Raw genomic sequence first — 23,029 nt, 5'->3', positions numbered from 1 at the left:
CTGCAGAGCTGTTGTTTCTTTGTTAGGTTTCTGTTACATTAGGCCTAGTCTTGCTACGTTAGGCCTAGTCTTGTCACATGATGGCTAGAGGTTCCTAAAAGATTTTTTGTCTTTGTACACAGCTTGGAATAGTTAACTGATCATACAAACTCAGTAGTATTTATACAATGTATAACTATGGTGTTTAATCCTAACACTCGGCTTTTCACAGCAATTGGTTTACAACCTTGTAGGAACTGTAGGAACAGCTGGAGCTTGTCAGGAGAAGGAGCTGAAGGAACTGGAGCTTCAGTCAGCCAGCACTGCAGTGAGCAGGAGCTGGAGTGAGAGGGGCTGTGTGCTGCCTCGAGTGTGCATCGGCCAGAGCAAAATCACCTGCGGCTGCAATGAGCAGGAGCTGCAACGAGCTGGGGTGTCTGTTCGTGGCAGCCCCCGAGGACCGGGCTGTGCTCCCGGCACAGCTGCGGAGCGGCCGGTGCAGGCAGGGCTGTCCCCAGCAGGAGCTCTGGGCAGCACGGAGGTGAGTTCATTCTGCCCGTGGGCAGCCGGCCTCTCGCTCGGGGTTAAATCCACGCCTGCTCTGCTGCGTGCAGCCGTACTCGCGGGGATGCCCGTGGCTCCTCATCAGAACAACAAAGTGTGCGTGGGCATCCCGAGGTTGTGCTCTGGGTCTGAGACCGTGTGTGTTTTTGCTGCTGGAAGATGGAACAAAGCACGTGCCTGTTAAGTGTAAGGAAAGTTGGAAGCTGGGGGGACCCTAAGCAGGCTGGTGGCCGGTTTAGAAGGTCTTGAATCATAGAATCATTTCGGTTGGAAGAGACCCTGAGGATCATCGAGTCCAGCCATAACCTAACGTAACTCTAGCACTAAACCATGTCCCTAAGGAACTTGTCTAAACACCTTTTACGCTCCTCCAGGGACGGTGACTCCAGCACTGCCCTGGGCAGCCTGTTCCAACGCCCGACAGCCCTTTGGGGAAGAAATTGGTCCCCAGATCCAACCTCAACCTCCCCTGGCGCAACTCGAGGCCGTTTCCTCTGCTCCTGGCGCTTGTTCCTGGGGAGCGGAGCCCGACCCCCCCCCCCCCCCCCCCCGCCCCGGCTCCAAGCTCCTTTCAGGCAGGTCAGAGATCAGAAGGTCTCCCCTCAGCTCCTGTTCTCCAGCTGAACCCCCAGCTCCCTCAGCCGCTCCCATCGCACTTGTGCTCCAGCCCCTTCCCCAGCTCCGTTCCCTTCTCTCAACTCGCTCCAGCACCTCAAGGCCTTTCTTGGCGTGAGGGGCCCCAAACTGCCCCCAGGATTGGAGGTTTGACCTCCCCAGTGCCCAGCACAGCGGCACAATCACTTCTCTAGTCCTGCTGGCCACACTATTCTTGATACAAGCCAGGATGCTGGTGGCCTCTTGGCCGCCTGGGCACACGCTGGCTCATGTTCAGCCGCTGGCACCAACACCCCCAGGGCCTTTTCTGCGAGGCGCTTTCCAGCCGCTCTTCCCCAGCCTGCAGCGTTCGCGGGGTTGTTGTGGCCCAAGTGCAGGACCCGGCAACTCGGCCTGGTTGAACCTCAGACAATTGGCCTCAAAGCCCCCTGTGTATAGAAAGGATTTAAAAAGTCAATCGCGCTTGATATATTTCTGAAGAAATAAAGATATAAAAGCACTTCCAACAGCTGCCTCTCTCCCGCTTCTCCATTTCCCCCTTTTCCCACCGCAATTTGGGGCCGGCTCCCCTAAGTAGGGAGTTTACCCTGTGGGGCCGCAGGCACGGAGCGGGAGGCGTCGCCACGGCACAAAAACGTCCCGGACACCCTGAATCTGGGTCCGCAACGGCGGGAGGGCGGGAAGGGGTGGGGGAATAAAATTAAAAAGAACAATTTTGGGGAAAACAGGCACCCAAGCATTCCCGCCGGCTGCTCACTGCTGCCGCCTGCTGGCGAAATCGCAGCACTGCGCCAGCAGAGCTGCGCGTGCGCATTGGGCTCCGCGACCGCGCGCCGCGCCGCACTAAGGGCGGGACGTAGAAATCAGGAGAGCAGCGGTCGAACGGGCCGCCGGGAAAGAGAAATAGGAAAGAAAAAGAAAAATACGGAGAAAAATAAAACTAGAGCTAGAAACAGGAGAAATAGCAATAGAAGAGGTTGGGCAGAAATAGAACAGAAGCAAAAGCCGCGCCGAGTACGCAAATCGGCTCGGGGTGTGGGCGGAGAGGTGAGTGGGCGGAGAGGTGAGTGGGCGGGGCGAATGCAAATCTGGATGCGGATCGTGCCAATCAGATCGCGGACAGGAAACAAGGGGCGGGGCGCGCGGGGACGAGGGCCGGCGTGACGAGGGGCGGGGAGAATGCAAATTAGAGGCGGGCATACACCAATCGCGTACCCGAGAGGCCGAAGGGGCCGCTGGGAGGCTCGTCGCGGGGCGTCTCCGGGCGCGGCGAGAGTCGGTGCCCGCGGACCCCGGTGGAACCGTGGGCGAGAGTGAGGGGAGTAGAGCGGGAAAGGCGCTCGGGCGTGGGTGCGGCGCGGCGCGGCGGGAGTGACCGCGAGGTCGGAGGGTCTGGAAGAGGATGGGGCGGTGCGGCGGAGGGGGTGGGGCATCGCTTCTCGGCCTTTTGGCTAAGATCAAGTGTAGTATCTGTTCTTATCAGTTTAATATCTGATACGTCCTCGATGAGAGGACTTTATATTAAACGGATTTTTGGGCCTGGGAGTTGGATCCGGAGCTTGCTCCCTCCGCTCCACGCATCGTCCCGGTATTGCAGTGCCTCCGGGAACGGTGCACCCCACCCCGGTGGGGATCCTTTCGTGGTTGAAGACAGAGCGAAGGGGCGCCGGGTGCGGGGCTCGCGGGCGTTGTGCGTGGAGTGGAGCGTGTGGTGTGTCTGGCGTTCTTTGGCCCGTCGGAGGGGCATTGTCGGGGCTGATCCGGTGCGGGTTTCCTGGCGTAGGCCGGGTCTCCAGAGCGGGTTCTCCGCTGCGGGCTGTCCCGGTGACTCGTCTGCTGTGGGTGGTCCCGGGCGGACCCTCCAGCGCGGATCACCCCCGCCCGCGGCCGCCCGTGCACCTTGTTATTTCCACATCACCCTCGCGTGTCCGTGTCCGTCTCCCGTCCCCCTCTGCGTCTCCTTCCCTCCCCAAGCGGTTTCTCTCCGAATGTGCCCCGCGCGCGTTCTTTCCCCCGTGACACTCCCCCGTCCTTTGCCCTCCGCTCTCGGGTCCTCGCTCCCTCCTCTCTCCCCTCCAGCCCCCATATTCTGCACCGCCCCCCCATAGCCGCTCTGCCTGCGGACCCCTGTGGCGCCGCCTGCACCCCTCAAACCGCCCGTTGTCTCCCCCCGCAATTCTCTGCACCCCAGTCCCGCCGCTGTTGTTCTCATCGGGAATTTGGGCTTTGCAATTGTTTTCATTTCCGTCCCTCCTCGGTGTTTGTTTCTATGTTGTTCCGTTTTCCCTGCTGCCGTTCGGCCAAAGGGCGGAACTGCAGCTCCGGCTCCGCGATGTGCGGTGGGTCCCCGCGCTCCAGGCTGCTGCGGGCGCGGCCGAGCCCCGAGCCGAGCGACCCCTGGGGTGGAGCGGCCTCGGGACAGCGCTGCCCCGGGCGCGGGGGGTTTGGGGCCGAGCCCGTGTCCGGCCGGGGCGAGCAGGGGCGGCCTCGTCCCATCCCCGGCAATGAAGAAGCGCTGCCCCGCCTGTGCTGGTGCTGCCCGCAGGACGGGGCCGGGCGCTCCGCAGCTCCCAGCGCTCCCCAAACTGCGTGTGGGGCCCGGGGGTGCGGGGCTGGGGGCGGGGCTGAGCTCCCCCCAGCCCTCAGCATCGCACGCGGGGGTGCAAGGGGCCAGAAAGCAGCTGCTGGGGGCCAGAAACGGAGACGGAGATTTCTGTTCCTGGGGCTTGCAAACAGTCTTAGGCAGTGGATTTTGGGGCTCAGAAACAGATGGAGTTGTGCGGCCTCAGGCTCAGGAATAGAGGTCAAATCTTGCGTTTTTGGGACTGGAGAACAGGCTCAGCAGCTGGGGTTGGGCTCAGAAATGGGCACTAGGGGAGCTGGTTTGGGCCAAAAGCCAAAGCCGGTTTGGCTGGTTTTGTAGGGGGTGGGAGGGCAGTGGGCGCTGCAGGGGAGAGCAGGGACTGGGCAGGGGCATGGACCTCCCAGAGGTGGGGGTCCGGTGGTGTCCGACGCCAGAGTTCAGGAGGCCGACGTGCTGATACTGAAAAGCTGGCAAAAAGATCCCTTAACACTGCTTTGAAAGTGTTAAGAGGCAGCGCTTTTATTGCAGGGTGCTGGACACTCAGAGGATCGTTCCTCTGATCGAGTGTGCGCATGATTTGCACTTCTTGGCATTTATTACCTATACCTGTTGCGTATTCATCTGTTTATACTAATTAGATAATGCATTAAACATAAATTATTTACATAGACCCGCCCCTTGCCGGAAGTTCATCTTTGGTATTCCAGAGTGTTCATCAGGGGTCTCTAATGTCCCCGTTGTCTTCACAGCCTGGTGCCCCCCCCTCTCGCCCCAGTGTCGGCTTCTTAACCTGATTTCTTGAACAAGCATACTGTCATTTTGTGCTGCTACTCAGTGCGAGTCTTGTAGCTCTTTCTTCATTTAGTGGAATATTCCACTTTCCCAGCTTGCAAGCCAAGGACACCCCGCTTTGCCTCAAGTCCAGTCTCTGCAGAGCTGTTGTTTCTTTGTTAGGTTTCTGTTACATTAGGCCTAGTCTTGCTACGTTAGGCCTAGTCTTGTCACATGATGGCTAGAGGTTCCTAAAAGATTTTTTGTCTTTGTACACAGCTTGGAATAGTTAACTGATCATACAAACTCAGTAGTATTTATACAATGTATAACTATGGTGTTTAATCCTAACACTCGGCTTTTCACAGCAATTGGTTTACAACCTTGTAGGAACTGTAGGAACAGCTGGAGCTTGTCAGGAGAAGGAGCTGAAGGAACTGGAGCTTCAGTCAGCCAGCACTGCAGTGAGCAGGAGCTGGAGTGAGAGGGGCTGTGTGCTGCCTCGAGTGTGCATCGGCCAGAGCAAAATCACCTGCGGCTGCAATGAGCAGGAGCTGCAACGAGCTGGGGTGTCTGTTCGTGGCAGCCCCCGAGGACCGGGCTGTGCTCCCGGCACAGCTGCGGAGCGGCCGGTGCAGGCAGGGCTGTCCCCAGCAGGAGCTCTGGGCAGCACGGAGGTGAGTTCATTCTGCCCGTGGGCAGCCGGCCTCTCGCTCGGGGTTAAATCCACGCCTGCTCTGCTGCGTGCAGCCGTACTCGCGGGGATGCCCGTGGCTCCTCATCAGAACAACAAAGTGTGCGTGGGCATCCCGAGGTTGTGCTCTGGGTCTGAGACCGTGTGTGTTTTTGCTGCTGGAAGATGGAACAAAGCACGTGCCTGTTAAGTGTAAGGAAAGTTGGAAGCTGGGGGGACCCTAAGCAGGCTGGTGGCCGGTTTAGAAGATCTTGAATCATAGAATCATTTCGGTTGGAAGAGACCCTGAGGATCATCGAGTCCAGCCATAACCTAACGTAACTCTAGCACTAAACCATGTCCCTAAGGAACTTGTCTAAACACCTTTTACGCTCCTCCAGGGACGGTGACTCCAGCACTGCCCTGGGCAGCCTGTTCCAACGCCCGACAGCCCTTTGGGGAAGAAATTGGTCCCCAGATCCAACCTCAACCTCCCCTGGCGCAACTCGAGGCCGTTTCCTCTGCTCCTGGCGCTTGTTCCTGGGGAGCGGAGCCCGACCCCCCCCCCCCCACCCCGCCCCGGCTCCAAGCTCCTTTCAGGCAGGTCAGAGATCAGAAGGTCTCCCCTCAGCTCCTGTTCTCCAGCTGAACCCCCAGCTCCCTCAGCCGCTCCCATCGCACTTGTGCTCCAGCCCCTTCCCCAGCTCCGTTCCCTTCTCTCAACTCGCTCCAGCACCTCAAGGCCTTTCTTGGCGTGAGGGGCCCCAAACTGCCCCCAGGATTGGAGGTTTGACCTCCCCAGTGCCCAGCACAGCGGCACAATCACTTCTCTAGTCCTGCTGGCCACACTATTCTTGATACAAGCCAGGATGCTGGTGGCCTCTTGGCCGCCTGGGCACACGCTGGCTCATGTTCAGCCGCTGGCACCAACACCCCCAGGGCCTTTTCTGCGAGGCGCTTTCCAGCCGCTCTTCCCCAGCCTGCAGCGTTCGCGGGGTTGTTGTGGCCCAAGTGCAGGACCCGGCAACTCGGCCTGGTTGAACCTCAGACAATTGGCCTCAAAGCCCCCTGTGTATAGAAAGGATTTAAAAAGTCAATCGCGCTTGATATATTTCTGAAGAAATAAAGATATAAAAGCACTTCCAACAGCTGCCTCTCTCCCGCTTCTCCATTTCCCCCTTTTCCCACCGCAATTTGGGGCCGGCTCCCCTAAGTAGGGAGTTTACCCTGTGGGGCCGCAGGCACGGAGCGGGAGGCGTCGCCACGGCACAAAAACGTCCCGGACACCCTGAATCTGGGTCCGCAACGGCGGGAGGGCGGGAAGGGGTGGGGGAATAAAATTAAAAAGAACAATTTTGGGGAAAACAGGCACCCAAGCATTCCCGCCGGCTGCTCACTGCTGCCGCCTGCTGGCGAAATCGCAGCACTGCGCCAGCAGAGCTGCGCGTGCGCATTGGGCTCCGCGACCGCGCGCCGCGCCGCACTAAGGGCGGGACGTAGAAATCAGGAGAGCAGCGGTCGAACGGGCCGCCGGGAAAGAGAAATAGGAAAGAAAAAGAAAAATACGGAGAAAAATAAAACTAGAGCTAGAAACAGGAGAAATAGCAATAGAAGAGGTTGGGCAGAAATAGAACAGAAGCAAAAGCCGCGCCGAGTACGCAAATCGGCTCGGGGTGTGGGCGGAGAGGTGAGTGGGCGGAGAGGTGAGTGGGCGGGGCGAATGCAAATCTGGATGCGGATCGTGCCAATCAGATCGCGGACAGGAAACAAGGGGCGGGGCGCGCGGGGACGAGGGCCGGCGTGACGAGGGGCGGGGAGAATGCAAATTAGAGGCGGGCATACACCAATCGCGTACCCGAGAGGCCGAAGGGGCCGCTGGGAGGCTCGTCGCGGGGCGTCTCCGGGCGCGGCGAGAGTCGGTGCCCGCGGACCCCGGTGGAACCGTGGGCGAGAGTGAGGGGAGTAGAGCGGGAAAGGCGCTCGGGCGTGGGTGCGGCGCGGCGCGGCGGGAGTGACCGCGAGGTCGGAGGGTCTGGAAGAGGATGGGGCGGTGCGGCGGAGGGGGTGGGGCATCGCTTCTCGGCCTTTTGGCTAAGATCAAGTGTAGTATCTGTTCTTATCAGTTTAATATCTGATACGTCCTCGATGAGAGGACTTTATATTAAACGGATTTTTGGGCCTGGGAGTTGGATCCGGAGCTTGCTCCCTCCGCTCCACGCATCGTCCCGGTATTGCAGTGCCTCCGGGAACGGTGCACCCCACCCCGGTGGGGATCCTTTCGTGGTTGAAGACAGAGCGAAGGGGCGCCGGGTGCGGGGCTCGCGGGCGTTGTGCGTGGAGTGGAGCGTGTGGTGTGTCTGGCGTTCTTTGGCCCGTCGGAGGGGCATTGTCGGGGCTGATCCGGTGCGGGTTTCCTGGCGTAGGCCGGGTCTCCAGAGCGGGTTCTCCGCTGCGGGCTGTCCCGGTGACTCGTCTGCTGTGGGTGGTCCCGGGCGGACCCTCCAGCGCGGATCACCCCCGCCCGCGGCCGCCCGTGCACCTTGTTATTTCCACATCACCCTCGCGTGTCCGTGTCCGTCTCCCGTCCCCCTCTGCGTCTCCTTCCCTCCCCAAGCGGTTTCTCTCCGAATGTGCCCCGCGCGCGTTCTTTCCCCCGTGACACTCCCCCGTCCTTTGCCCTCCGCTCTCGGGTCCTCGCTCCCTCCTCTCTCCCCTCCAGCCCCCATATTCTGCACCGCCCCCCCATAGCCGCTCTGCCTGCGGACCCCTGTGGCGCCGCCTGCACCCCTCAAACCGCCCGTTGTCTCCCCCCGCAATTCTCTGCACCCCAGTCCCGCCGCTGTTGTTCTCATCGGGAATTTGGGCTTTGCAATTGTTTTCATTTCCGTCCCTCCTCGGTGTTTGTTTCTATGTTGTTCCGTTTTCCCTGCTGCCGTTCGGCCAAAGGGCGGAACTGCAGCTCCGGCTCCGCGATGTGCGGTGGGTCCCCGCGCTCCAGGCTGCTGCGGGCGCGGCCGAGCCCCGAGCCGAGCGACCCCTGGGGTGGAGCGGCCTCGGGACAGCGCTGCCCCGGGCGCGGGGGGTTTGGGGCCGAGCCCGTGTCCGGCCGGGGCGAGCAGGGGCGGCCTCGTCCCATCCCCGGCAATGAAGAAGCGCTGCCCCGCCTGTGCTGGTGCTGCCCGCAGGACGGGGCCGGGCGCTCCGCAGCTCCCAGCGCTCCCCAAACTGCGTGTGGGGCCCGGGGGTGCGGGGCTGGGGGCGGGGCTGAGCTCCCCCCAGCCCTCAGCATCGCACGCGGGGGTGCAAGGGGCCAGAAAGCAGCTGCTGGGGGCCAGAAACGGAGACGGAGATTTCTGTTCCTGGGGCTTGCAAACAGTCTTAGGCAGTGGATTTTGGGGCTCAGAAACAGATGGAGTTGTGCGGCCTCAGGCTCAGGAATAGAGGTCAAATCTTGCGTTTTTGGGACTGGAGAACAGGCTCAGCAGCTGGGGTTGGGCTCAGAAATGGGCACTAGGGGAGCTGGTTTGGGCCAAAAGCCAAAGCCGGTTTGGCTGGTTTTGTAGGGGGTGGGAGGGCAGTGGGCGCTGCAGGGGAGAGCAGGGACTGGGCAGGGGCATGGACCTCCCAGAGGTGGGGGTCCGGTGGTGTCCGACGCCAGAGTTCAGGAGGCCGACGTGCTGATACTGAAAAGCTGGCAAAAAGATCCCTTAACACTGCTTTGAAAGTGTTAAGAGGCAGCGCTTTTATTGCAGGGTGCTGGACACTCAGAGGATCGTTCCTCTGATCGAGTGTGCGCATGATTTGCACTTCTTGGCATTTATTACCTATACCTGTTGCGTATTCATCTGTTTATACTAATTAGATAATGCATTAAACATAAATTATTTACATAGACCCGCCCCTTGCCGGAAGTTCATCTTTGGTATTCCAGAGTGTTCATCAGGGGTCTCTAATGTCCCCGTTGTCTTCACAGCCTGGTGCCCCCCCCTCTCGCCCCAGTGTCGGCTTCTTAACCTGATTTCTTGAACAAGCATACTGTCATTTTGTGCTGCTACTCAGTGCGAGTCTTGTAGCTCTTTCTTCATTTAGTGGAATATTCCACTTTCCCAGCTTGCAAGCCAAGGACACCCCGCTTTGCCTCAAGTCCAGTCTCTGCAGAGCTGTTGTTTCTTTGTTAGGTTTCTGTTACATTAGGCCTAGTCTTGCTACGTTAGGCCTAGTCTTGTCACATGATGGCTAGAGGTTCCTAAAAGATTTTTTGTCTTTGTACACAGCTTGGAATAGTTAACTGATCATACAAACTCAGTAGTATTTATACAATGTATAACTATGGTGTTTAATCCTAACACTCGGCTTTTCACAGCAATTGGTTTACAACCTTGTAGGAACTGTAGGAACAGCTGGAGCTTGTCAGGAGAAGGAGCTGAAGGAACTGGAGCTTCAGTCAGCCAGCACTGCAGTGAGCAGGAGCTGGAGTGAGAGGGGCTGTGTGCTGCCTCGAGTGTGCATCGGCCAGAGCAAAATCACCTGCGGCTGCAATGAGCAGGAGCTGCAACGAGCTGGGGTGTCTGTTCGTGGCAGCCCCCGAGGACCGGGCTGTGCTCCCGGCACAGCTGCGGAGCGGCCGGTGCAGGCAGGGCTGTCCCCAGCAGGAGCTCTGGGCAGCACGGAGGTGAGTTCATTCTGCCCGTGGGCAGCCGGCCTCTCGCTCGGGGTTAAATCCACGCCTGCTCTGCTGCGTGCAGCCGTACTCGCGGGGATGCCCGTGGCTCCTCATCAGAACAACAAAGTGTGCGTGGGCATCCCGAGGTTGTGCTCTGGGTCTGAGACCGTGTGTGTTTTTGCTGCTGGAAGATGGAACAAAGCACGTGCCTGTTAAGTGTAAGGAAAGTTGGAAGCTGGGGGGACCCTAAGCAGGCTGGTGGCCGGTTTAGAAGATCTTGAATCATAGAATCATTTCGGTTGGAAGAGACCCTGAGGATCATCGAGTCCAGCCATAACCTAACGTAACTCTAGCACTAAACCATGTCCCTAAGGAACTTGTCTAAACACCTTTTACGCTCCTCCAGGGACGGTGACTCCAGCACTGCCCTGGGCAGCCTGTTCCAACGCCCGACAGCCCTTTGGGGAAGAAATTGGTCCCCAGATCCAACCTCAACCTCCCCTGGCGCAACTCGAGGCCGTTTCCTCTGCTCCTGGCGCTTGTTCCTGGGGAGCGGAGCCCGACCCCCCCCCCCCCACCCCGCCCCGGCTCCAAGCTCCTTTCAGGCAGGTCAGAGATCAGAAGGTCTCCCCTCAGCTCCTGTTCTCCAGCTGAACCCCCAGCTCCCTCAGCCGCTCCCATCGCACTTGTGCTCCAGCCCCTTCCCCAGCTCCGTTCCCTTCTCTCAACTCGCTCCAGCACCTCAAGGCCTTTCTTGGCGTGAGGGGCCCCAAACTGCCCCCAGGATTGGAGGTTTGACCTCCCCAGTGCCCAGCACAGCGGCACAATCACTTCTCTAGTCCTGCTGGCCACACTATTCTTGATACAAGCCAGGATGCTGGTGGCCTCTTGGCCGCCTGGGCACACGCTGGCTCATGTTCAGCCGCTGGCACCAACACCCCCAGGGCCTTTTCTGCGAGGCGCTTTCCAGCCGCTCTTCCCCAGCCTGCAGCGTTCGCGGGGTTGTTGTGGCCCAAGTGCAGGACCCGGCAACTCGGCCTGGTTGAACCTCAGACAATTGGCCTCAAAGCCCCCTGTGTATAGAAAGGATTTAAAAAGTCAATCGCGCTTGATATATTTCTGAAGAAATAAAGATATAAAAGCACTTCCAACAGCTGCCTCTCTCCCGCTTCTCCATTTCCCCCTTTTCCCACCGCAATTTGGGGCCGGCTCCCCTAAGTAGGGAGTTTACCCTGTGGGGCCGCAGGCACGGAGCGGGAGGCGTCGCCACGGCACAAAAACGTCCCGGACACCCTGAATCTGGGTCCGCAACGGCGGGAGGGCGGGAAGGGGTGGGGGAATAAAATTAAAAAGAACAATTTTGGGGAAAACAGGCACCCAAGCATTCCCGCCGGCTGCTCACTGCTGCCGCCTGCTGGCGAAATCGCAGCACTGCGCCAGCAGAGCTGCGCGTGCGCATTGGGCTCCGCGACCGCGCGCCGCGCCGCACTAAGGGCGGGACGTAGAAATCAGGAGAGCAGCGGTCGAACGGGCCGCCGGGAAAGAGAAATAGGAAAGAAAAAGAAAAATACGGAGAAAAATAAAACTAGAGCTAGAAACAGGAGAAATAGCAATAGAAGAGGTTGGGCAGAAATAGAACAGAAGCAAAAGCCGCGCCGAGTACGCAAATCGGCTCGGGGTGTGGGCGGAGAGGTGAGTGGGCGGAGAGGTGAGTGGGCGGGGCGAATGCAAATCTGGATGCGGATCGTGCCAATCAGATCGCGGACAGGAAACAAGGGGCGGGGCGCGCGGGGACGAGGGCCGGCGTGACGAGGGGCGGGGAGAATGCAAATTAGAGGCGGGCATACACCAATCGCGTACCCGAGAGGCCGAAGGGGCCGCTGGGAGGCTCGTCGCGGGGCGTCTCCGGGCGCGGCGAGAGTCGGTGCCCGCGGACCCCGGTGGAACCGTGGGCGAGAGTGAGGGGAGTAGAGCGGGAAAGGCGCTCGGGCGTGGGTGCGGCGCGGCGCGGCGGGAGTGACCGCGAGGTCGGAGGGTCTGGAAGAGGATGGGGCGGTGCGGCGGAGGGGGTGGGGCATCGCTTCTCGGCCTTTTGGCTAAGATCAAGTGTAGTATCTGTTCTTATCAGTTTAATATCTGATACGTCCTCGATGAGAGGACTTTATATTAAACGGATTTTTGGGCCTGGGAGTTGGATCCGGAGCTTGCTCCCTCCGCTCCACGCATCGTCCCGGTATTGCAGTGCCTCCGGGAACGGTGCACCCCACCCCGGTGGGGATCCTTTCGTGGTTGAAGACAGAGCGAAGGGGCGCCGGGTGCGGGGCTCGCGGGCGTTGTGCGTGGAGTGGAGCGTGTGGTGTGTCTGGCGTTCTTTGGCCCGTCGGAGGGGCATTGTCGGGGCTGATCCGGTGCGGGTTTCCTGGCGTAGGCCGGGTCTCCAGAGCGGGTTCTCCGCTGCGGGCTGTCCCGGTGACTCGTCTGCTGTGGGTGGTCCCGGGCGGACCCTCCAGCGCGGATCACCCCCGCCCGCGGCCGCCCGTGCACCTTGTTATTTCCACATCACCCTCGCGTGTCCGTGTCCGTCTCCCGTCCCCCTCTGCGTCTCCTTCCCTCCCCAAGCGGTTTCTCTCCGAATGTGCCCCGCGCGCGTTCTTTCCCCCGTGACACTCCCCCGTCCTTTGCCCTCCGCTCTCGGGTCCTCGCTCCCTCCTCTCTCCCCTCCAGCCCCCATATTCTGCACCGCCCCCCCATAGCCGCTCTGCCTGCGGACCCCTGTGGCGCCGCCTGCACCCCTCAAACCGCCCGTTGTCTCCCCCCGCAATTCTCTGCACCCCAGTCCCGCCGCTGTTGTTCTCATCGGGAATTTGGGCTTTGCAATTGCTTTCATTTCCGTCCCTCCTCGGTGTTTGTTTCTATGTTGTTCCGTTTTCCCTGCTGCCGTTCGGCCAAAGGGCGGAACTGCAGCTCCGGCTCCGCGATGTGCGGTGGGTCCCCGCGCTCCAGGCTGCTGCGGGCGCGGCCGAGCCCCGAGCCGAGCGACCCCTGGGGTGGAGCGGCCTCGGGACAGCGCTGCCCCGGGCGCGGGGGGTTTGGGGCCGAGCCCGTGTCCGGCCGGGGCGAGCAGGGGCGGCCTCGTCCCATCCCCGGCAATGAAGAAGCGCTGCCCCGCCTGTGCTGGTGCTGCCCGCAGGACGGGGCCGGGCGCTCCGCAGCTCCCAGCGCTCCCCAAACTGCGTGTGGGGCCCGGGGGTGCGGGGCTGGGGGCGGGGCTGAGCTCCCCCCAGCCCTCAGCATCGCACGCGGGGGTGCAAGGGGCCAGAAAGCAGCTGCTGGGGGCCAGAAACGGAGACGGAGATTTCTGTTCCTGGGGCTTGCAAACAGTCTTAGGCAGTGGATTTTGGGGCTCAGAAACAGATGGAGTTGTGCGGCCTCAGGCTCAGGAATAGAGGTCAAATCTTGCGTTTTTGGGACTGGAGAACAGGCTCAGCAGCTGGGGTTGGGCTCAGAAATGGGCACTAGGGGAGCTGGTTTGGGCCAAAAGCCAAAGCCGGTTTGGCTGGTTTTGTAGGGGGTGGGAGGGCAGTGGGCGCTGCAGGGGAGAGCAGGGACTGGGCAGGGGCATGGACCTCCCAGAGGTGGGGGTCCGGTGGTGTCCGACGCCAGAGTTCAGGAGGCCGACGTGCTGATACTGAAAAGCTGGCAAAAAGATCCCTTAACACTGCTTTGAAAGTGTTAAGAGGCAGCGCTTTTATTGCAGGGTGCTGGACACTCAGAGGATCGTTCCTCTGATCGAGTGTGCGCATGATTTGCACTTCTTGGCATTTATTACCTATACCTGTTGCGTATTCATCTGTTTATACTAATTAGATAATGCATTAAACATAAATTATTTACATAGACCCGCCCCTTGCCGGAAGTTCATCTTTGGTATTCCAGAGTGTTCATCAGGGGTCTCTAATGTCCCCGTTGTCTTCACAGCCTGGTGCCCCCCCCTCTCGCCCCAGTGTCGGCTTCTTAACCTGATTTCTTGAACAAGCATACTGTCATTTTGTGCTGCTACTCAGTGCGAGTCTTGTAGCTCTTTCTTCATTTAGTGGAATATTCCACTTTCCCAGCTTGCAAGCCAAGGACACCCCGCTTTGCCTCAAGTCCAGTCTCTGCAGAGCTGTTGTTTCTTTGTTAGGTTTCTGTTACATTAGGCCTAGTCTTGCTACGTTAGGCCTAGTCTTGTCACATGATGGCTAGAGGTTCCTAAAAGATTTTTTGTCTTTGTACACAGCTTGGAATAGTTAACTGATCATACAAACTCAGTAGTATTTATACAATGTATAACTATGGTGTTTAATCCTAACACTCGGCTTTTCACAGCAATTGGTTTACAACCTTGTAGGAACTGTAGGAACAGCTGGAGCTTGTCAGGAGAAGGAGCTGAAGGAACTGGAGCTTCAGTCAGCCAGCACTGCAGTGAGCAGGAGCTGGAGTGAGAGGGGCTGTGTGCTGCCTCGAGTGTGCATCGGCCAGAGCAAAATCACCTGCGGCTGCAATGAGCAGGAGCTGCAACGAGCTGGGGTGTCTGTTCGTGGCAGCCCCCGAGGACCGGGCTGTGCTCCCGGCACAGCTGCGGAGCGGCCGGTGCAGGCAGGGCTGTCCCCAGCAGGAGCTCTGGGCAGCACGGAGGTGAGTTCATTCTGCCCGTGGGCAGCCGGCCTCTCGCTCGGGGTTAAATCCACGCCTGCTCTGCTGCGTGCAGCCGTACTCGCGGGGATGCCCGTGGCTCCTCATCAGAACAACAAAGTGTGCGTGGGCATCCCGAGGTTGTGCTCTGGGTCTGAGACCGTGTGTGTTTTTGCTGCTGGAAGATGGAACAAAGCACGTGCCTGTTAAGTGTAAGGAAAGTTGGAAGCTGGGGGGACCCTAAGCAGGCTGGTGGCCGGTTTAGAAGGTCTTGAATCATAGAATCATTTCGGTTGGAAGAGACCCTGAGGATCATCGAGTCCAGCCATAACCTAACGTAACTCTAGCACTAAACCATGTCCCTAAGGAACTTGTCTAAACACCTTTTACGCTCCTCCAGGGACGGTGACTCCAGCACTGCCCTGGGCAGCCTGTTCCAACGCCCGACAGCCCTTTGGGGAAGAAATTGGTCCCCAGATCCAACCTCAACCTCCCCTGGCGCAACTCGAGGCCGTTTCCTCTGCTCCTGGCGCTTGTTCCTGGGGAGCGGAGCCCGACCCCCCCCCCCCCCCCCCCGCCCCGGCTCCAAGCTCCTTTCAGGCAGGTCAGAGATCAGAAGGTCTCCCCTCAGCTCCTGTTCTCCAGCTGAACCCCCAGCTCCCTCAGCCGCTCCCATCGCACTTGTGCTCCAGCCCCTTCCCCAGCTCCGTTCCCTTCTCTCAACTCGCTCCAGCACCTCAAGGCCTTTCTTGGCGTGAGGGGCCCCAAACTGCCCCCAGGATTGGAGGTTTGACCTCCCCAGTGCCCAGCACAGCGGCACAATCACTTCTCTAGTCCTGCTGGCCACACTATTCTTGATACAAGCCAGGATGCTGGTGGCCTCTTGGCCGCCTGGGCACACGCTGGCTCATGTTCAGCCGCTGGCACCAACACCCCCAGGGCCTTTTCTGCGAGGCGCTTTCCAGCCGCTCTTCCCCAGCCTGCAGCGTTCGCGGGGTTGTTGTGGCCCAAGTGCAGGACCCGGCAACTCGGCCTGGTTGAACCTCAGACAATTGGCCTCAAAGCCCCCTGTGTATAGAAAGGATTTAAAAAGTCAATCGCGCTTGATATATTTCTGAAGAAATAAAGATATAAAAGCACTTCCAACAGCTGCCTCTCTCCCGCTTCTCCATTTCCCCCTTTTCCCACCGCAATTTGGGGCCGGCTCCCCTAAGTAGGGAGTTTACCCTGTGGGGCCGCAGGCACGGAGCGGGAGGCGTCGCCACGGCACAAAAACGTCCCGGACACCCTGAATCTGGGTCCGCAACGGCGGGAGGGCGGGAAGGGGTGGGGGAATAAAATTAAAAAGAACAATTTTGGGGAAAACAGGCACCCAAGCATTCCCGCCGGCTGCTCACTGCTGCCGCCTGCTGGCGAAATCGCAGCACTGCGCCAGCAGAGCTGCGCGTGCGCATTGGGCTCCGCGACCGCGCGCCGCGCCGCACTAAGGGCGGGACGTAGAAATCAGGAGAGCAGCGGTCGAACGGGCCGCCGGGAAAGAGAAATAGGAAAGAAAAAGAAAAATACGGAGAAAAATAAAACTAGAGCTAGAAACAGGAGAAATAGCAATAGAAGAGGTTGGGCAGAAATAGAACAGAAGCAAAAGCCGCGCCGAGTACGCAAATCGGCTCGGGGTGTGGGCGGAGAGGTGAGTGGGCGGAGAGGTGAGTGGGCGGGGCGAATGCAAATCTGGATGCGGATCGTGCCAATCAGATCGCGGACAGGAAACAAGGGGCGGGGCGCGCGGGGACGAGGGCCGGCGTGACGAGGGGCGGGGAGAATGCAAATTAGAGGCGGGCATACACCAATCGCGTACCCGAGAGGCCGAAGGGGCCGCTGGGAGGCTCGTCGCGGGGCGTCTCCGGGCGCGGCGAGAGTCGGTGCCCGCGGACCCCGGTGGAACCGTGGGCGAGAGTGAGGGGAGTAGAGCGGGAAAGGCGCTCGGGCGTGGGTGCGGCGCGGCGCGGCGGGAGTGACCGCGAGGTCGGAGGGTCTGGAAGAGGATGGGGCGGTGCGGCGGAGGGGGTGGGGCATCGCTTCTCGGCCTTTTGGCTAAGATCAAGTGTAGTATCTGTTCTTATCAGTTTAATATCTGATACGTCCTCGATGAGAGGACTTTATATTAAACGGATTTTTGGGCCTGGGAGTTGGATCCGGAGCTTGCTCCCTCCGCTCCACGCATCGTCCCGGTATTGCAGTGCCTCCGGGAACGGTGCACCCCACCCCGGTGGGGATCCTTTCGTGGTTGAAGACAGAGCGAAGGGGCGCCGGGTGCGGGGCTCGCGGGCGTTGTGCGTGGAGTGGAGCGTGTGGTGTGTCTGGCGTTCTTTGGCCCGTCGGAGGGGCATTGTCGGGGCTGATCCGGTGCGGGTTTCCTGGCGTAGGCCGGGTCTCCAGAGCGGGTTCTCCGCTGCGGGCTGTCCCGGTGACTCGTCTGCTGTGGGTGGTCCCGGGCGGACCCTCCAGCGCGGATCACCCCCGCCCGCGGCCGCCCGTGCACCTTGTTATTTCCACATCACCCTCGCGTGTCCGTGTCCGTCTCCCGTCCCCCTCTGCGTCTCCTTCCCTCCCCAAGCGGTTTCTCTCCGAATGTGCCCCGCGCGCGTTCTTTCCCCCGTGACACTCCCCCGTCCTTTGCCCTCCGCTCTCGGGTCCTCGCTCCCTCCTCTCTCCCCTCCAGCCCCCATATTCTGCACCGCCCCCCCATAGCCGCTCTGCCTGCGGACCCCTGTGGCGCCGCCTGCACCCCTCAAACCGCCCGTTGTCTCCCCCCGCAATTCTCTGCACCCCAGTCCCGCCGCTGTTGTTCTCATCGGGAATTTGGGCTTTGCAATTGCTTTCATTTCCGTCCCTCCTCGGTGTTTGTTTCTATGTTGTTCCGTTTTCCCTGCTGCCGTTCGGCCAAAGGGCGGAACTGCAGCTCCGGCTCCGCGATGTGCGGTGGGTCCCCGCGCTCCAGGCTGCTGCGGGCGCGGCCGAGCCCCGAGCCGAGCGACCCCTGGGGTGGAGCGGCCTCGGGACAGCGCTGCCCCGGGCGCGGGGGGTTTGGGGCCGAGCCCGTGTCCGGCCGGGGCGAGCAGGGGCGGCCTCGTCCCATCCCCGGCAATGAAGAAGCGCTGCCCCGCCTGTGCTGGTGCTGCCCGCAGGACGGGGCCGGGCGCTCCGCAGCTCCCAGCGCTCCCCAAACTGCGTGTGGGGCCCGGGGGTGCGGGGCTGGGGGCGGGGCTGAGCTCCCCCCAGCCCTCAGCATCGCACGCGGGGGTGCAAGGGGCCAGAAAGCAGCTGCTGGGGGCCAGAAACGGAGACGGAGATTTCTGTTCCTGGGGCTTGCAAACAGTCTTAGGCAGTGGATTTTGGGGCTCAGAAACAGATGGAGTTGTGCGGCCTCAGGCTCAGGAATAGAGGTCAAATCTTGCGTTTTTGGGACTGGAGAACAGGCTCAGCAGCTGGGGTTGGGCTCAGAAATGGGCACTAGGGGAGCTGGTTTGGGCCAAAAGCCAAAGCCGGTTTGGCTGGTTTTGTAGGGGGTGGGAGGGCAGTGGGCGCTGCAGGGGAGAGCAGGGACTGGGCAGGGGCATGGACCTCCCAGAGGTGGGGGTCCGGTGGTGTCCGACGCCAGAGTTCAGGAGGCCGACGTGCTGATACTGAAAAGCTGGCAAAAAGATCCCTTAACACTGCTTTGAAAGTGTTAAGAGGCAGCGCTTTTATTGCAGGGTGCTGGACACTCAGAGGATCGTTCCTCTGATCGAGTGTGCGCATGATTTGCACTTCTTGGCATTTATTACCTATACCTGTTGCGTATTCATCTGTTTATACTAATTAGATAATGCATTAAACATAAATTATTTACATAGACCCGCCCCTTGCCGGAAGTTCATCTTTGGTATTCCAGAGTGTTCATCAGGGGTCTCTAATGTCCCCGTTGTCTTCACAGCCTGGTGCCCCCCCCTCTCGCCCCAGTGTCGGCTTCTTAACCTGATTTCTTGAACAAGCATACTGTCATTTTGTGCTGCTACTCAGTGCGAGTCTTGTAGCTCTTTCTTCATTTAGTGGAATATTCCACTTTCCCAGCTTGCAAGCCAAGGACACCCCGCTTTGCCTCAAGTCCAGTCTCTGCAGAGCTGTTGTTTCTTTGTTAGGTTTCTGTTACATTAGGCCTAGTCTTGCTACGTTAGGCCTAGTCTTGTCACATGATGGCTAGAGGTTCCTAAAAGATTTTTTGTCTTTGTACACAGCTTGGAATAGTTAACTGATCATACAAACTCAGTAGTATTTATACAATGTATAACTATGGTGTTTAATCCTAACACTCGGCTTTTCACAGCAATTGGTTTACAACCTTGTAGGAACTGTAGGAACAGCTGGAGCTTGTCAGGAGAAGGAGCTGAAGGAACTGGAGCTTCAGTCAGCCAGCACTGCAGTGAGCAGGAGCTGGAGTGAGAGGGGCTGTGTGCTGCCTCGAGTGTGCATCGGCCAGAGCAAAATCACCTGCGGCTGCAATGAGCAGGAGCTGCAACGAGCTGGGGTGTCTGTTCGTGGCAGCCCCCGAGGACCGGGCTGTGCTCCCGGCACAGCTGCGGAGCGGCCGGTGCAGGCAGGGCTGTCCCCAGCAGGAGCTCTGGGCAGCACGGAGGTGAGTTCATTCTGCCCGTGGGCAGCCGGCCTCTCGCTCGGGGTTAAATCCACGCCTGCTCTGCTGCGTGCAGCCGTACTCGCGGGGATGCCCGTGGCTCCTCATCAGAACAACAAAGTGTGCGTGGGCATCCCGAGGTTGTGCTCTGGGTCTGAGACCGTGTGTGTTTTTGCTGCTGGAAGATGGAACAAAGCACGTGCCTGTTAAGTGTAAGGAAAGTTGGAAGCTGGGGGGACCCTAAGCAGGCTGGTGGCCGGTTTAGAAGATCTTGAATCATAGAATCATTTCGGTTGGAAGAGACCCTGAGGATCATCGAGTCCAGCCATAACCTAACGTAACTCTAGCACTAAACCATGTCCCTAAGGAACTTGTCTAAACACCTTTTACGCTCCTCCAGGGACGGTGACTCCAGCACTGCCCTGGGCAGCCTGTTCCAACGCCCGACAGCCCTTTGGGGAAGAAATTGGTCCCCAGATCCAACCTCAACCTCCCCTGGCGCAACTCGAGGCCGTTTCCTCTGCTCCTGGCGCTTGTTCCTGGGGAGCGGAGCCCGACCCCCCCCCCCCCACCCCGCCCCGGCTCCAAGCTCCTTTCAGGCAGGTCAGAGATCAGAAGGTCTCCCCTCAGCTCCTGTTCTCCAGCTGAACCCCCAGCTCCCTCAGCCGCTCCCATCGCACTTGTGCTCCAGCCCCTTCCCCAGCTCCGTTCCCTTCTCTCAACTCGCTCCAGCACCTCAAGGCCTTTCTTGGCGTGAGGGGCCCCAAACTGCCCCCAGGATTGGAGGTTTGACCTCCCCAGTGCCCAGCACAGCGGCACAATCACTTCTCTAGTCCTGCTGGCCACACTATTCTTGATACAAGCCAGGATGCTGGTGGCCTCTTGGCCGCCTGGGCACACGCTGGCTCATGTTCAGCCGCTGGCACCAACACCCCCAGGGCCTTTTCTGCGAGGCGCTTTCCAGCCGCTCTTCCCCAGCCTGCAGCGTTCGCGGGGTTGTTGTGGCCCAAGTGCAGGACCCGGCAACTCGGCCTGGTTGAACCTCAGACAATTGGCCTCAAAGCCCCCTGTGTATAGAAAGGATTTAAAAAGTCAATCGCGCTTGATATATTTCTGAAGAAATAAAGATATAAAAGCACTTCCAACAGCTGCCTCTCTCCCGCTTCTCCATTTCCCCCTTTTCCCACCGCAATTTGGGGCCGGCTCCCCTAAGTAGGGAGTTTACCCTGTGGGGCCGCAGGCACGGAGCGGGAGGCGTCGCCACGGCACAAAAACGTCCCGGACACCCTGAATCTGGGTCCGCAACGGCGGGAGGGCGGGAAGGGGTGGGGGAATAAAATTAAAAAGAACAATTTTGGGGAAAACAGGCACCCAAGCATTCCCGCCGGCTGCTCACTGCTGCCGCCTGCTGGCGAAATCGCAGCACTGCGCCAGCAGAGCTGCGCGTGCGCATTGGGCTCCGCGACCGCGCGCCGCGCCGCACTAAGGGCGGGACGTAGAAATCAGGAGAGCAGCGGTCGAACGGGCCGCCGGGAAAGAGAAATAGGAAAGAAAAAGAAAAATACGGAGAAAAATAAAACTAGAGCTAGAAACAGGAGAAATAGCAATAGAAGAGGTTGGGCAGAAATAGAACAGAAGCAAAAGCCGCGCCGAGTACGCAAATCGGCTCGGGGTGTGGGCGGAGAGGTGAGTGGGCGGAGAGGTGAGTGGGCGGGGCGAATGCAAATCTGGATGCGGATCGTGCCAATCAGATCGCGGACAGGAAACAAGGGGCGGGGCGCGCGGGGACGAGGGCCGGCGTGACGAGGGGCGGGGAGAATGCAAATTAGAGGCGGGCATACACCAATCGCGTACCCGAGAGGCCGAAGGGGCCGCTGGGAGGCTCGTCGCGGGGCGTCTCCGGGCGCGGCGAGAGTCGGTGCCCGCGGACCCCGGTGGAACCGTGGGCGAGAGTGAGGGGAGTAGAGCGGGAAAGGCGCTCGGGCGTGGGTGCGGCGCGGCGCGGCGGGAGTGACCGCGAGGTCGGAGGGTCTGGAAGAGGATGGGGCGGTGCGGCGGAGGGGGTGGGGCATCGCTTCTCGGCCTTTTGGCTAAGATCAAGTGTAGTATCTGTTCTTATCAGTTTAATATCTGATACGTCCTCGATGAGAGGACTTTATATTAAACGGATTTTTGGGCCTGGGAGTTGGATCCGGAGCTTGCTCCCTCCGCTCCACGCATCGTCCCGGTATTGCAGTGCCTCCGGGAACGGTGCACCCCACCCCGGTGGGGATCCTTTCGTGGTTGAAGACAGAGCGAAGGGGCGCCGGGTGCGGGGCTCGCGGGCGTTGTGCGTGGAGTGGAGCGTGTGGTGTGTCTGGCGTTCTTTGGCCCGTCGGAGGGGCATTGTCGGGGCTGATCCGGTGCGGGTTTCCTGGCGTAGGCCGGGTCTCCAGAGCGGGTTCTCCGCTGCGGGCTGTCCCGGTGACTCGTCTGCTGTGGGTGGTCCCGGGCGGACCCTCCAGCGCGGATCACCCCCGCCCGCGGCCGCCCGTGCACCTTGTTATTTCCACATCACCCTCGCGTGTCCGTGTCCGTCTCCCGTCCCCCTCTGCGTCTCCTTCCCTCCCCAAGCGGTTTCTCTCCGAATGTGCCCCGCGCGCGTTCTTTCCCCCGTGACACTCCCCCGTCCTTTGCCCTCCGCTCTCGGGTCCTCGCTCCCTCCTCTCTCCCCTCCAGCCCCCATATTCTGCACCGCCCCCCCATAGCCGCTCTGCCTGCGGACCCCTGTGGCGCCGCCTGCACCCCTCAAACCGCCCGTTGTCTCCCCCCGCAATTCTCTGCACCCCAGTCCCGCCGCTGTTGTTCTCATCGGGAATTTGGGCTTTGCAATTGTTTTCATTTCCGTCCCTCCTCGGTGTTTGTTTCTATGTTGTTCCGTTTTCCCTGCTGCCGTTCGGCCAAAGGGCGGAACTGCAGCTCCGGCTCCGCGATGTGCGGTGGGTCCCCGCGCTCCAGGCTGCTGCGGGCGCGGCCGAGCCCCGAGCCGAGCGACCCCTGGGGTGGAGCGGCCTCGGGACAGCGCTGCCCCGGGCGCGGGGGGTTTGGGGCCGAGCCCGTGTCCGGCCGGGGCGAGCAGGGGCGGCCTCGTCCCATCCCCGGCAATGAAGAAGCGCTGCCCCGCCTGTGCTGGTGCTGCCCGCAGGACGGGGCCGGGCGCTCCGCAGCTCCCAGCGCTCCCCAAACTGCGTGTGGGGCCCGGGGGTGCGGGGCTGGGGGCGGGGCTGAGCTCCCCCCAGCCCTCAGCATCGCACGCGGGGGTGCAAGGGGCCAGAAAGCAGCTGCTGGGGGCCAGAAACGGAGACGGAGATTTCTGTTCCTGGGGCTTGCAAACAGTCTTAGGCAGTGGATTTTGGGGCTCAGAAACAGATGGAGTTGTGCGGCCTCAGGCTCAGGAATAGAGGTCAAATCTTGCGTTTTTGGGACTGGAGAACAGGCTCAGCAGCTGGGGTTGGGCTCAGAAATGGGCACTAGGGGAGCTGGTTTGGGCCAAAAGCCAAAGCCGGTTTGGCTGGTTTTGTAGGGGGTGGGAGGGCAGTGGGCGCTGCAGGGGAGAGCAGGGACTGGGCAGGGGCATGGACCTCCCAGAGGTGGGGGTCCGGTGGTGTCCGACGCCAGAGTTCAGGAGGCCGACGTGCTGATACTGAAAAGCTGGCAAAAAGATCCCTTAACACTGCTTTGAAAGTGTTAAGAGGCAGCGCTTTTATTGCAGGGTGCTGGACACTCAGAGGATCGTTCCTCTGATCGAGTGTGCGCATGATTTGCACTTCTTGGCATTTATTACCTATACCTGTTGCG

The 23,029-nt window shown here is 60.1% G+C and overlaps 5 non-coding genes across 5 annotated transcripts; all 5 read left to right on the top strand.

Moving 5' to 3' along the window:
• Positions 1-2,589: 2,589 nt before the first annotated feature.
• On the top strand, positions 2,590-2,780 carry LOC135984614 (U2 spliceosomal RNA). Its single transcript, XR_010605661.1, has one exon. It is a non-coding gene; the product is annotated as a U2 spliceosomal RNA (small nuclear RNA).
• A 4,477-nt stretch (positions 2,781-7,257) lies between these two features.
• LOC135984613 (U2 spliceosomal RNA) lies at positions 7,258-7,448 on the top strand. The gene has a single exon (XR_010605660.1). It is a non-coding gene; the product is annotated as a U2 spliceosomal RNA (small nuclear RNA).
• Positions 7,449-11,925: 4,477 nt separating this feature from the next.
• Positions 11,926-12,116, top strand: LOC135984612 (U2 spliceosomal RNA). Its single transcript, XR_010605659.1, has one exon. It is a non-coding gene; the product is annotated as a U2 spliceosomal RNA (small nuclear RNA).
• Positions 12,117-16,594: 4,478 nt separating this feature from the next.
• Positions 16,595-16,785, top strand: LOC135984655 (U2 spliceosomal RNA). The gene has a single exon (XR_010605700.1). It is a non-coding gene; the product is annotated as a U2 spliceosomal RNA (small nuclear RNA).
• Positions 16,786-21,262: 4,477 nt separating this feature from the next.
• On the top strand, positions 21,263-21,453 carry LOC135984644 (U2 spliceosomal RNA). Its single transcript, XR_010605689.1, has one exon. It is a non-coding gene; the product is annotated as a U2 spliceosomal RNA (small nuclear RNA).
• Positions 21,454-23,029: the final 1,576 nt, after the last annotated feature.

Source organism: Caloenas nicobarica, chromosome 1 (genome assembly GCF_036013445.1).
Source record: "Caloenas nicobarica isolate bCalNic1 chromosome 1, bCalNic1.hap1, whole genome shotgun sequence".
NCBI lineage: Eukaryota > Metazoa > Chordata > Aves > Columbiformes > Columbidae > Caloenas > Caloenas nicobarica.
Note: the sequence above shows the minus strand (reverse complement) of the source record. Positions and strands in the feature narration are given on the sequence as shown.